The following is a 10,708-nucleotide window of genomic DNA, read 5'->3' as shown; positions in this document are numbered from 1 at the left end:
TGCCTCTTCTTCAGAAATCCAGAAAACCCACATTAGGGGTCTTTTCAAATACTGCCCAGACTTGGGACTTTTGAGGATCACGAGAAGCCATTTTATTCCCTGTGTGGATGGAACTGCAGTGACCTTTCCCATCTGTAGGTATCTTCTAAGTCATGTTAAAGAGGAAAACCACAGGCCCCAACCAGGAATTGCTTCTGTTTTCCAAAGCAGCAAAGTAAAATGTCCTTCCTGCCCTGGCTCGTGTGGCTCAGTGGATTGAGTGCAGGCCTGCAAAGCGAGGAGTTGCAGGTTCAATTCCCAGTCAGGGCACATGCCTGGGTTGCGGGCCAGGTCCCCAGTAAGGGGTGTGTGAGATGCAACCATGCATTGATTATTTCCTTCTTTCTCCCTCTTCCCTTCTAAAAAATGTCCTGCCTCAAGCCTAAACATTTATGCTTCATCTCATTCCTCTCATGTCTGATGACAAGTGACTTTTGTGTAAAGCCTTGCTCACACTCCCTGCAAACATAGGGCTTCTCTTCTGAGTGTGTCCTGTGAGGGCAGTGTTAATCCATTTCAAATAGACTAAGAAGACATGTTTCAAACCACTACCTTCTCTCACTTGGAGACAAAGAAGTCTCTGAGGGCTTCCCCATTGGAGTTCATTTCCTAAAAATTAACGAAGTATCATCAGAACAGAGAACACACCACTCAACAGCTCAGGAAAGTCCCCAGTGTCTCAACTCGGATCATGGGCACTGCATCTCCGGGTCACTAAGCATCTGTCTGATCTCTGTTCTTATCCTCTGTGCTGAGACGAGACCTGAGTGACCCTCAGCCAACTCAATGCGTAACACGTCTTTCCTTCCCTGCACTAGATGTTCCCTCTCCCTGGGACCCTTTACCCCACGTATTTTTGTGAATGTTGTCTCCTGAGAGAGCCCTTCCTGGACCACCTGCTACACCGCAGCTCCCCTCACACTGATCCCTAGACACTTACCCTGAATTAGTTTTCCTGAAAACTGTGTAGTGCACATGCACAGTGCAATGCACATGATGCAGTGTAGTGTCCGGCACATGCACGCTCAGGCGGCTGGGTTTCCCTCCTTCACCCGTCAGCTCCTCAAGAGCAGTGATTCTCCCCTCGTGTTAATGTATATTTCTAGGTCCCACCACCCTGTGTGCCATGAAGTAGTATCTCACCTGACAATTCACTGAAGTAATGAACGGATGTGCCCTGTCTGAATAATGTGGCTTAGTGGGTTGGGTGTTGTCCCACAAACCGAAAAATTACAAGTTCGATACCCAGTCAGAGCACATGCCAGGGTTATGGGCCAGTTGTAGCTGTGCCAGAGACAACTGATTAATGTTTCCCTTGCACACTGATGTTTTTCTCCCTCCTTTCCATTCTTTTTAAAAAAGATTTTTGATCTATTTATTTATTTTCAGAAAAGGGGGAAGGAGGTGAGGGAGAGGAAGAGAAACATCCATGTGTGGGTGCCTTTGAGTGCCCCAGTAAGGGGATCTGGCCTGAAACCCAGGCATGTGCCCTGAGTAGAAATTGGCCACCCTTTGGTTCACAGACTGACACTCAATCCACTGTGCAACACCAGCCAGGGCAAAATCTGTAATAAATAATGAATGCCTATAAGAAATGTTTTATTTAGAAGTATGGGGGAAAATTAAGAACAGCTATAAAAATGTCAGAAAAAGTGCCTTGGTGAGAGAGCTGGTTAGTACTTGAAAACTTTTTTGTCTGTCAGCCTTTTAGCACTAAAGGCAATTGTATACTTTGGGCATGAAATATTTTAAAAATAAAAAATATAAGAATTTTGCCTAAGAGTCAAAGGCATATGAATGCATTGTGAATTTCTGAAGCATGTGATTTGAAACTTTACTGACTTTAGAGTGGATTTTACTCTACTTAAGAGTTGGATCATGAATATTTCTATGGAGAATTCTCTTTTCTTTGTGGTTTGAAGAACAGTGGTGCCCACCTCTTCCAGCTGTAAGCTCTCTCTTCCACTTGCTGCCCCACTTGCTGCCCAGCTCCTGGCCATACTCTTCCACGTACCAGACCAGCAGCTCACAGCTTGGCCTGATGACTCGGCAGGTCCGGTAGAAAATCTGCCCGTGGTATTGAAAGGCTACCAGGTTCTGCTCTTCATCATCCCGGGCACAGTTCACATACCTGGGATTGAGGCAGATAAAGGGAAAGAAAACCACAGTGATGAGTTCCCACTACCTGTTACATCCACGTCCAGCTCCTCACTGATTCTTAAGGCCCTCAGGCTCTGGTGTTGCCCACTGTCCTTAATGGTCTCAGGGAATCTTTGTTCAGTGTCTGAGAGTCTCCCAGCCTGTCATGTGAATTCCTACCTCCAAGTCCTGCTTGCAGTGTTCATCTGGCTTAATGCCATTTTCTAAAACCAAGTTCTAGACTTAAACTCTACCTTGATTGGCAATAATATCCAGTGATCTGTGGCTTCTTCAAATTCAAAATCAAGTTGTCTCACACCAGAGAACCTGGTGCTTGATCAAGGGCTCTGCTTCTAAATTAGGTCACTAAGTATCCAGTACTCAGCCCACATCTGTTTTCTCCTGAGAGGCCTTTCTCCAACCCCCCTACACTGTATTTAGGATACCATTCACTTGCCTGCCCAAGGTTACCATAGAAAATTGGAGGTCTTTTTGTCTTATTACAATAAAATGAGAAGAATAGTAGTTGATTCACATTGTGTTATCCCTGATAAGAGAGCTCCTCTCAGGAAAGGGGCCATGACCGTTCCTCTGCAGGTGTCAGAGCCCAGTTCTAGTGAGAAGGGAGGATGGGATGGTTTGCTGCCCTCACAGGTTTAGGCCACCATTGGTTTGCGCTATCTCGACACTGTGCACTTCTTGAAAATTATAGTTTCTAAAAGCAGTTGTTTTTATGTCTGTCTGTGACAGACATCTGTCTGTCCTCCATAAGGACATGGGTTGTGTAATCTGAAGTAATGTATTCCTTCATCATAACTAGAATATAGGAAGTGCTTAATTAATGTTCATTTGATAAAATAAAGTGTAATCCAGTGTCCCTGGTGAATCTAGGCTCTTCAAGGTCCTTTCCAGTGCCCAAGTTGTGTGTAGTAGAGAGCTTTATATTTTGAGGACATATGTTATACTTTTTTCTAAATGGCCCCTGAAATGAAAGAACACTCTATGGAGAAAAAAAGGAAAAAAAGGATTAAGAGAGACCACTGAGGGAGGCATGATGATAGGGACAGATATACGGGGGCTTGTGGGGGATGAGTGTCCGTCCCCTCTGTCACCCAGAGACCTGTTGACTTCACCTCATCCAGTTGGCCCAGGATTTGTCCTTTCCATCCACATACTCATAGCAGTTTCTCCCTTTGGTGATCTGGGTTTCAGAAAAGATGTTAAAGACCTTTTATTTTTTTGGTGGGAAGGTAATAGTCAGAATTACTTTACTCCACAGTCATCAAAGCTCATTCAGCCTATATGGGGATTCAACTGCCAGCTGTGACCACATATTTTTTTACGCATCGTCTACACATCTGAGTCTACCTGTCCAATCACAGTAGGAGCCCCACAAAGGAGAAGCCACTCCTTTGTGTCTGCACCACTTTCCTCCCCCTTACCTTCTGATCCTTAAACAGGAGCTCTGTGTTCATGTGAAGTCCAGTCAGTACACAGAGCTAACCACATCATCCCCTCCATGTCTAGCACATAAGAGGTGAGGTCCCTTTAAGCTTCAGAAGGAATGTGGGAAGCCAGAGGACAGTGGAAGAGGTAAATAGTTCTCACCAGCCAGGAGTATCTGCTCTTGGCTGCCTCTTCATCTTCTGTGATGTGTCCTTCATAAGGGCCAAAGTGCAGACCCACTGGCAAATCAGCTGCCTCATTCCACACTCCAAGCCCAGCCTCAGGGATGCCAGATGGCCCGATTCTCAACCCAGGGGGCAGGGTGAGGGCTGAGCGGTGGGGATGCCCCTTGTCCACTGCACTGTCCTTTACAAATGTAGGGGGCCCATGCACAGCACAGCTGTTGGTGAAGAAGTTCTGACACTTCTCACAATCTGGAGGCGAGAACAACAGGGGTTAGGGAAGGTGTAGCACATGTTCCTGGACACAAAGAGCTTCAGAGGGAGTCCGGCACTCACATCATTGAAACTCAATCCTGTGGTCCAGGTCACTAGAGGAAGGGAACGATTTGGGGACCAAAGGACTAGATGAAATTATTGTATCATAACTTGCTTATTAGTGTGGGTCACTTACAAAGGTAGTCATCATCCTGGAGCTCGGTGACCTCTTGGTACACACAGTCCTCACTTTCTTGTAGGTTGTACATCTTCACGTCAACCTCCTTTCTCCTGAGTTCTGAATTGGAGAAGAGCAGGTGAGCGAGGTTGGTGGGGTCTGGAGTGTTATTTTCCATTTTTTCAGAGAACACAATCTCCTCCCATCAAATGATCCCTGTTCTTTTGCACAGTCTGGTATTTTACTCTGTTAACTATTGGTTCAGAAGATGAAGACTCCACACTAGCTAATGACTGATTCAATTTTAGTTTCTAGATCTTCCCATTACCAGGTTTAACTAGCCAACCTTTAATCATTAATAAAATATTTATTGAGTGCACTTTATGTGTTAGGCACTGAGTAAAGGCCTGGACACAAAACACCAATAAAGTGTGGTTGCCATTATCACAGATGGATTTACTGGACAACTTGCATGTGTCAACTGTTTTACATTTAATGTAATGTTTTCAAACAATGTATGAGCAATGTTTCCTTATCTTTTCTTTACACATTAGCATTCAGGAACTCAGAGAATGTACAGGATTTGCCCAAAGCTCCAGTGCTACCTTAAGTCTCAGCTTAGCCCAACTGGAATCCAGGCCCACCCAAAGACCGCCCCACAGACCTAGGTCATACTTCCGACTTTTTGTGGGACTCAGAGTAACTAACGTTTTCAAATTATTTTTTCTTACCCAATTTTTGTCTAGTGTGCTTTCCAAAGGCACAAACTTCTCCAGAAGAAGACACTGGCTTCTGGGCATGCTCTGCATGACTTGCAGTCATTGGATTTGCTGTTCCTGACAATTCCTTCAAACTATATTCATTGCTTCATGGCACTCTGGATGTTTCCTTCAATCTAAGAGGAAGGATATTAAAGGATAACAGGTATTTACTTTTTTAAGGCCTATGGTACATTTTACTAGCATGTCTTCAATTCTTCAACTCCTGGAAGTATCTAAGGAGTATGAATATTAGAGGGAATAGGGTCAATGTGGGTAATGAATCCAAGATTATAACTCATACCTTATGGCTCTTTTCTTTCAACTGTCTGCATAATATTGAGAGTGAAGGATAAAGCTGTACCAGTAGCTAGTTGTGTTCAGTTTCTTGATATATAACATGCTAATTTTTAATGTTATTGTGAACATACAATATTGTTGGCCAAAGTGTTCTGTGAATTGTATAATACAGTATGAATGTGAGATTACGTTCCTGCTATCATTTTACCCTTCAGCTCTCTCCATATTTAAAATCTCACAAATTACCTTCATCGTTCATTGATCATCTTCTAATTTAACTTGTAATTGTGAAGTCATTCAGCAAACATGTGGGGGCCCTCAGGGGCCCTGATCTGGGCCTGTGACCTGCAAGAAGCCTCAGGTATGAACCAGGCCCTCAAAGAGCTCACAACGCAGAGTTAGGCAGACTGAACAAACAATTCTAAACAGGATGTGAGTAGCCTCTTTAGAACTCAGAGAAAAAAGCAGTTACTTCACCCTATAAGAAATAGCATTTGAAAGTATGGAATAGCATGGAACTCATAGTTCCATGAGTGCAGGCCTGTGAACCAGAGGATCACGATTTGATTCCCAGTTAGGGTACATGCCTGGGTTGCAGGCCAGTTCCCAGCGGGAAACACATGAGAGGCAACCATACACTGATATTTCTTTCTTTCTTTCTTTCCTTTTTTTTAAGATTTATTTATCTTTAGAGGGGAAGGGAAGGAGGGAGAGAAATATCAATGTATGGTTGCCTTTCATGTGTCCCCCAGGCATGTGCCCTGACTGGGAATTGAACCGCGATCCTCTGGTTCACAGGCCCGTGCTCAATCCACTGAGCTACAGCAGGCAGGCCATACACTGATATTTCTTTCCCTCTTTCTTTCCCTTCCCCTCTAAAGATAAATAAAATCTTTTTTTAAAAGTAAGTAAAATTTCTTTAAAAAAAGAAATTAGTTCCAGACAGATGAGTTTCTATTGAAGAGTGTATACTTTTATAAAGATCTCAGGTCATTTTATTATTTGTTGTTTCTCAATCATCAAACCTGAATCTCCAAAGAGGTAGGAGATGCTTTCTTTGATCAGAGTGGGAGGCTGTGATTCTGGACATTTTACATTCTTCTATACCTGGGGCCATCTACTGTACCAACTGCCTACACATCATATGCTTTCCTTAGTCAGAAGGTCTTAGTGTCTCTCTCCCTTCAGCATAGCAAAGAACTTTGGTTGAAACAGTCAGTCAGATGAATGATGTAATGACATATGGATTAGACAATGTAAACTTCAGAAAACTACGAAAGTTTGTTTTTCTCATTTTTAAAAAAGATTTTATTTTCTTGAGAGAAGGGAACAGAAGCAGAAAGAGAGGGATAGAAACATGTATGAGAGAGAAACGTTGATCACTTGCCTCTTGTGCGCACCCAACCAGGAACCTGGACCGCAACCCAGGGATGCGCCCTGACCAGGAGTCAAACTAGTGATTTTTCACTTTGCAGGATGACACCCAACTGAGTCACGGTGGCCAGGGTGAAGCTATGAAAGTTTTAATGAGTTTGTAAGTGGTTTAGAGAAGCAAGTATGGGTTACATTGTACTACCCGTGATACTGTGATCTTAGACATATAGTCAAACATTTCTGTATCTCTGAAAGCTCACTTTCCTCGTCATGAACGGTGACAGTTATAGTACGTACCTCATCGGCTTGTTGTGATGTTCAAGTGAGTTTATTCACACGGAGTTCTGAAAGTCTGAAACATTGTGAGAATGAAACAAGTGGTAGTTGCTATTGTTGCTGTAGTTGTTAACTAGTAAGATGATGATGAGCCCTGGCTGGTGTGGCTCAGTGGATTGAGTGCTGGCCTACAGACTGAAAAGTCATCAGTTCCATTCCGGGTCAGGGCACATGCCTGGGTTGGGGACCAGGTCCCGCACTTGGGGGCATGGGAGAGGCAACCTATACAGGTGTGTCTCACACATGCTTCTCTCCCTTACTTTCTCCCTCTCCCCTCTCTCTAAAAAAATCAACAAATAAAATCTTTTTTAAAAGATGGTAATATTGGACAATGTGTTGAAGAGACAAGGAAAGGAAAGCTGCAGTTCCTAGGATACTTTCTGCATTTTCCCATTCTTACCTGCATTTCTATCCAGGAGGAAAATTTTCTTGTCAACAGGATTTGGGAAATACTGACCTTCTGGTGTTTACTCTGTTCCCTTCTGAAGGGCACCCAAGGATGCTTCACTGAAAGATGATGAGAAATCAGTGTTTTGGTTGGTAACTGTTCCTAAAATCTGGAGATTCTTTTTAGGGACACAGAACTGTAAATGAGAGTAGTGCAAGAACAATCTATGGATGGTTGGAAAATGTTTTCTGAGGTATCTTTAAGGCCTATACTCTATTGGGGCCATCCACTAATTTCATTAGAATGATAAAAAAATAGACAAAGTTTCTTCTACACCTCCTCCTATGTTCATAGAGCATCTATTACATTTATTAAAAAATAAATTGGCCTCTCCTGAAAAAAATGTAATAAAAGTAACTGCACAGAAACTCCATGTCCTTAACATAACCCTTTCTCTGTCCTGTTTTCTTCATTCAAACTGGCCATGACCAGTTAAGGGCACCAGGACCACTTTGCCTCCTTTCTCTGGGATCCTCCCCGTTGTGCACATACTGGCCATCCACACCCTGCCTTGATCATTACACTCTGGTCAGCATCCACAGTCTGTTGACCACAGAAACAGAATTCCAGTCAAGTTAAAGATCACATCTTGACTTCAGCTGTGTTTCAACCCAAGTCCCATGAAAGTGGGTCCTACCAACCAAACACTCATGATACTGGACAGAACGGCAGCATGGCCGACATCAGGAAATGATACAGTGATCAACCGCTCCTATCCCTGGCCTTCCCCCAGCTCCGGTAATCACCATGGTCAATACTGTTCCCATCTGTCTCTGGCAGCCAGGTGTTGGAACACCCCTCACCGGCCAGACCTGCCTCCCTCTCTTGTGATGACAACTCTTCTGAATTAGTTATTTCTTATTCACTTGTATATTCTTATACGTTTACTGGTTATTAATGTGTCTATAAATATGTAAGATGATTTTGCACACTTGAAAGTTTACAGGAATATCCCGTCACTGTACGATACACTGTTCTGCATCCTGCGTGTTGGCTGGACAAGCAAACCCTGTCCCCTGGTTATGTCCCGAGATGCAGCCTGACCTACACCAGGTCCGTGTAGGGAGGGCAGCTCTGCCTCCTCCTGCCCCTCACCTCGCTGCCTTGGAGCCCATTCCTCAACAGCGTCCTCAGGGTCCTCCTGGAGCTCGGTGGCCTGCCTGCGGTGGTGACACAGGAAAGCTGGTCTCAGGGCCCTGAGACCTGGAAAGAGACAGAACCTTTGTCTGAAAGCAAACAGCCTGGAGGAGGAACGAGCTCCAGGAAGCCAGTGTGACCGGCTCTGATGGGATGGGAGAGTCTACAAGGAGTTGCTGTGAGCGCTGCACCCTCAGCGCCAACCCTGCTCTGACATAGGAGCAAATTCCCCATCAGTGTCCACGCAGGAGGGAGCTGCAGGCGGATGGAACCGCCAGAGCCGGGCCAGCCCAGCAGCCCGGCGGGTTCCCCAGGCCCCTGGGCCCAGCGCCTGCGCACGCGCTACCTGGGCCGGTGAGCAGGTCGAAGTTCCCCTTCGCATTCTGGTACCGGCCCGTTGGCAGGGCGCCCAGAGAGGGGCCCTGCGGGAGGAGGTGCTGGACAGGGCGGGGCCGCGCTGCCAGGGTGCCCGTGTTCCCGCCCTTCCCGCCGCAGGCCGCTACCGCAGCGTCCGGGCAGGCCAGGAAACGCGCTTGTTCCGGGAAGGTCGCGGAGGCGCAGCCGGGGATCCGGTGAGGCCCGCACGGGACGCAGGCGCAGTCCACGGCCGACTGCCGTCTCTCGGGCCGACAGGCTCGGGGTCCCTGAGGACTCGATCCCGCGTCTTCCGGGCTGAGGACGCTGAGGCCTGGGGGGAGGGGAGGGTCAGACCCCGGCGGCGGAGGAGATTCGGGGCCTCTAGTCGAGGGGCTTCCGGGTCCCCGCACGGAGTTCGTTTCCAGGACGACGGCATTTAGCGTCTCTGAGTTTGGGGAGACTCGGTCTTTCCGGGCGAGTAGGGTGCCCCGAGCTGAGGGGAACGGGGGTTTTCGGGCTGTTTGGGGGGTCTAAGCCTTGGGGCTCCTCCAGGTTGGCGCACGTGGGCCCCTGGATGCTGAAGGGATTCGGGGCCCCTCGGGATGGGGGCATCGGGGGTCTCTCGGGCTGGACCTTGAAGGTCTCGGGCCAAGGGTTCCACGTGGCAGGACTCCCCACTTACCGGTCAGTCTCCCGGGGCTCTTGCCCGCACTGCCCACCTCGTCCTCTCCGAGCTCCCAGGCTTCCTGTCCTCGGAAGGAGGGAGAGCGTTTGAGGCGAGGATTCTGCCTGGATAACCTGTGGGAGCAATCCGCCAATCTGCTGCGATCCCAGGGCCCTACCCGCCAATGAGCGGTCAGAAGAAGCTGAAAGGGCGGGGCAGAGCCCCCAGGTTTCCGGACTGACCGGCGGAAGACCCGCCCCACGGATTGGCTACTCTGAGTCTCCTGAGTGCCTGTCACGCAGCCTGCAGCAAGGACCCTGGCTTGGTGGTTTCCATGTGTCTTTTTCCTGGTACTAGTGAGGGATTCACCCCGCAGGAGCTGGGAGCCCTGAACTAGGGCTCTCTATTTCATCCACTTAGGGTGGATGAGGCCCTCCTGCCGCCTGACAAAGTGTCTTTGTTTCACCAGACTGTGGTCGGGATCCCCAGTTTTCGTCTAGGCCCCTCTGTGCCCTTCTTTGTGAAACCCACTTTCATCTGAAGTTGCATAAGCAGTGAGCGCACGGTCAAGACTTCATTGTATTCCATGGAAACTTAAGTCAGTAAATTCTGACCATGGAATTCATAAAATAAGTCCCAGAAGGCTCAAACACTTAAAAACAACAAATAAAATAACAAGTATACTGTAAAACAAACACATTGAGAATTTCACGTCTCGAAGTGGCATTATGAGTAACGGGTATGTTTAACTCATTTGGAAAAACATTTCAGAAATAGGAATACAAGATAAAAACAAACAAAACTAAATAGATTTAGAAATACTGGAAAAATACACAAGTATTTTGCATAAAAATAACACGTCAAATCTGAGGAGGGGGGTCCACAGGGCAGGGTTAGTTTAGCTGCTACTCGCTTTCACGGGATAAAGTGGGAAGAGTGTTTGTGGTCCTTACCTCGTTTTGAGCATGTAAATATAACTTGATTTCCATGGACTGGAACTGCACCAACTAACTGTAATTACTGTGAAACTGCAAAAAGGGAAACGTCACTAAAGTGGAGTTGGGGTCAGTGGGGGTGCTGTCACACAGCATCTCC

The 10,708-nt window shown here is 46.7% G+C and overlaps 1 long non-coding RNA gene and 1 pseudogene across 2 annotated transcripts; both read right to left on the bottom strand.

The window, feature by feature from the left end:
* Positions 1-1,776: 1,776 nt before the first annotated feature.
* Positions 1,777-4,330, bottom strand: LOC118980007 (histone-lysine N-methyltransferase PRDM9-like; annotated as a pseudogene).
* Positions 4,331-5,113: 783 nt separating this feature from the next.
* On the bottom strand, positions 5,114-9,666 carry LOC118980008 (uncharacterized). 2 transcript variants are annotated; one of them, XR_005065037.1, is made up of 4 exons: positions 9,632-9,666; positions 8,551-8,658; positions 7,408-7,514; positions 5,114-5,127 (listed from the first exon to the last, which is right to left on the bottom strand). It is a non-coding gene; the product is annotated as an uncharacterized LOC118980008 (long non-coding RNA). The 2 variants fall into 2 exon arrangements; XR_005065038.1 differs by lacking the exon at positions 9,632-9,666 and adding an exon at positions 8,939-8,985.
* Positions 9,667-10,708: the final 1,042 nt, after the last annotated feature.

Source organism: Sturnira hondurensis, unplaced genomic scaffold (genome assembly GCF_014824575.4).
Source record: "Sturnira hondurensis isolate 20B ecotype Veracruz unplaced genomic scaffold, ASM1482457v3 Scaffold0022766, whole genome shotgun sequence".
Taxonomy (NCBI): domain Eukaryota; kingdom Metazoa; phylum Chordata; class Mammalia; order Chiroptera; family Phyllostomidae; genus Sturnira; species Sturnira hondurensis.
Note: the sequence above shows the minus strand (reverse complement) of the source record. Positions and strands in the feature narration are given on the sequence as shown.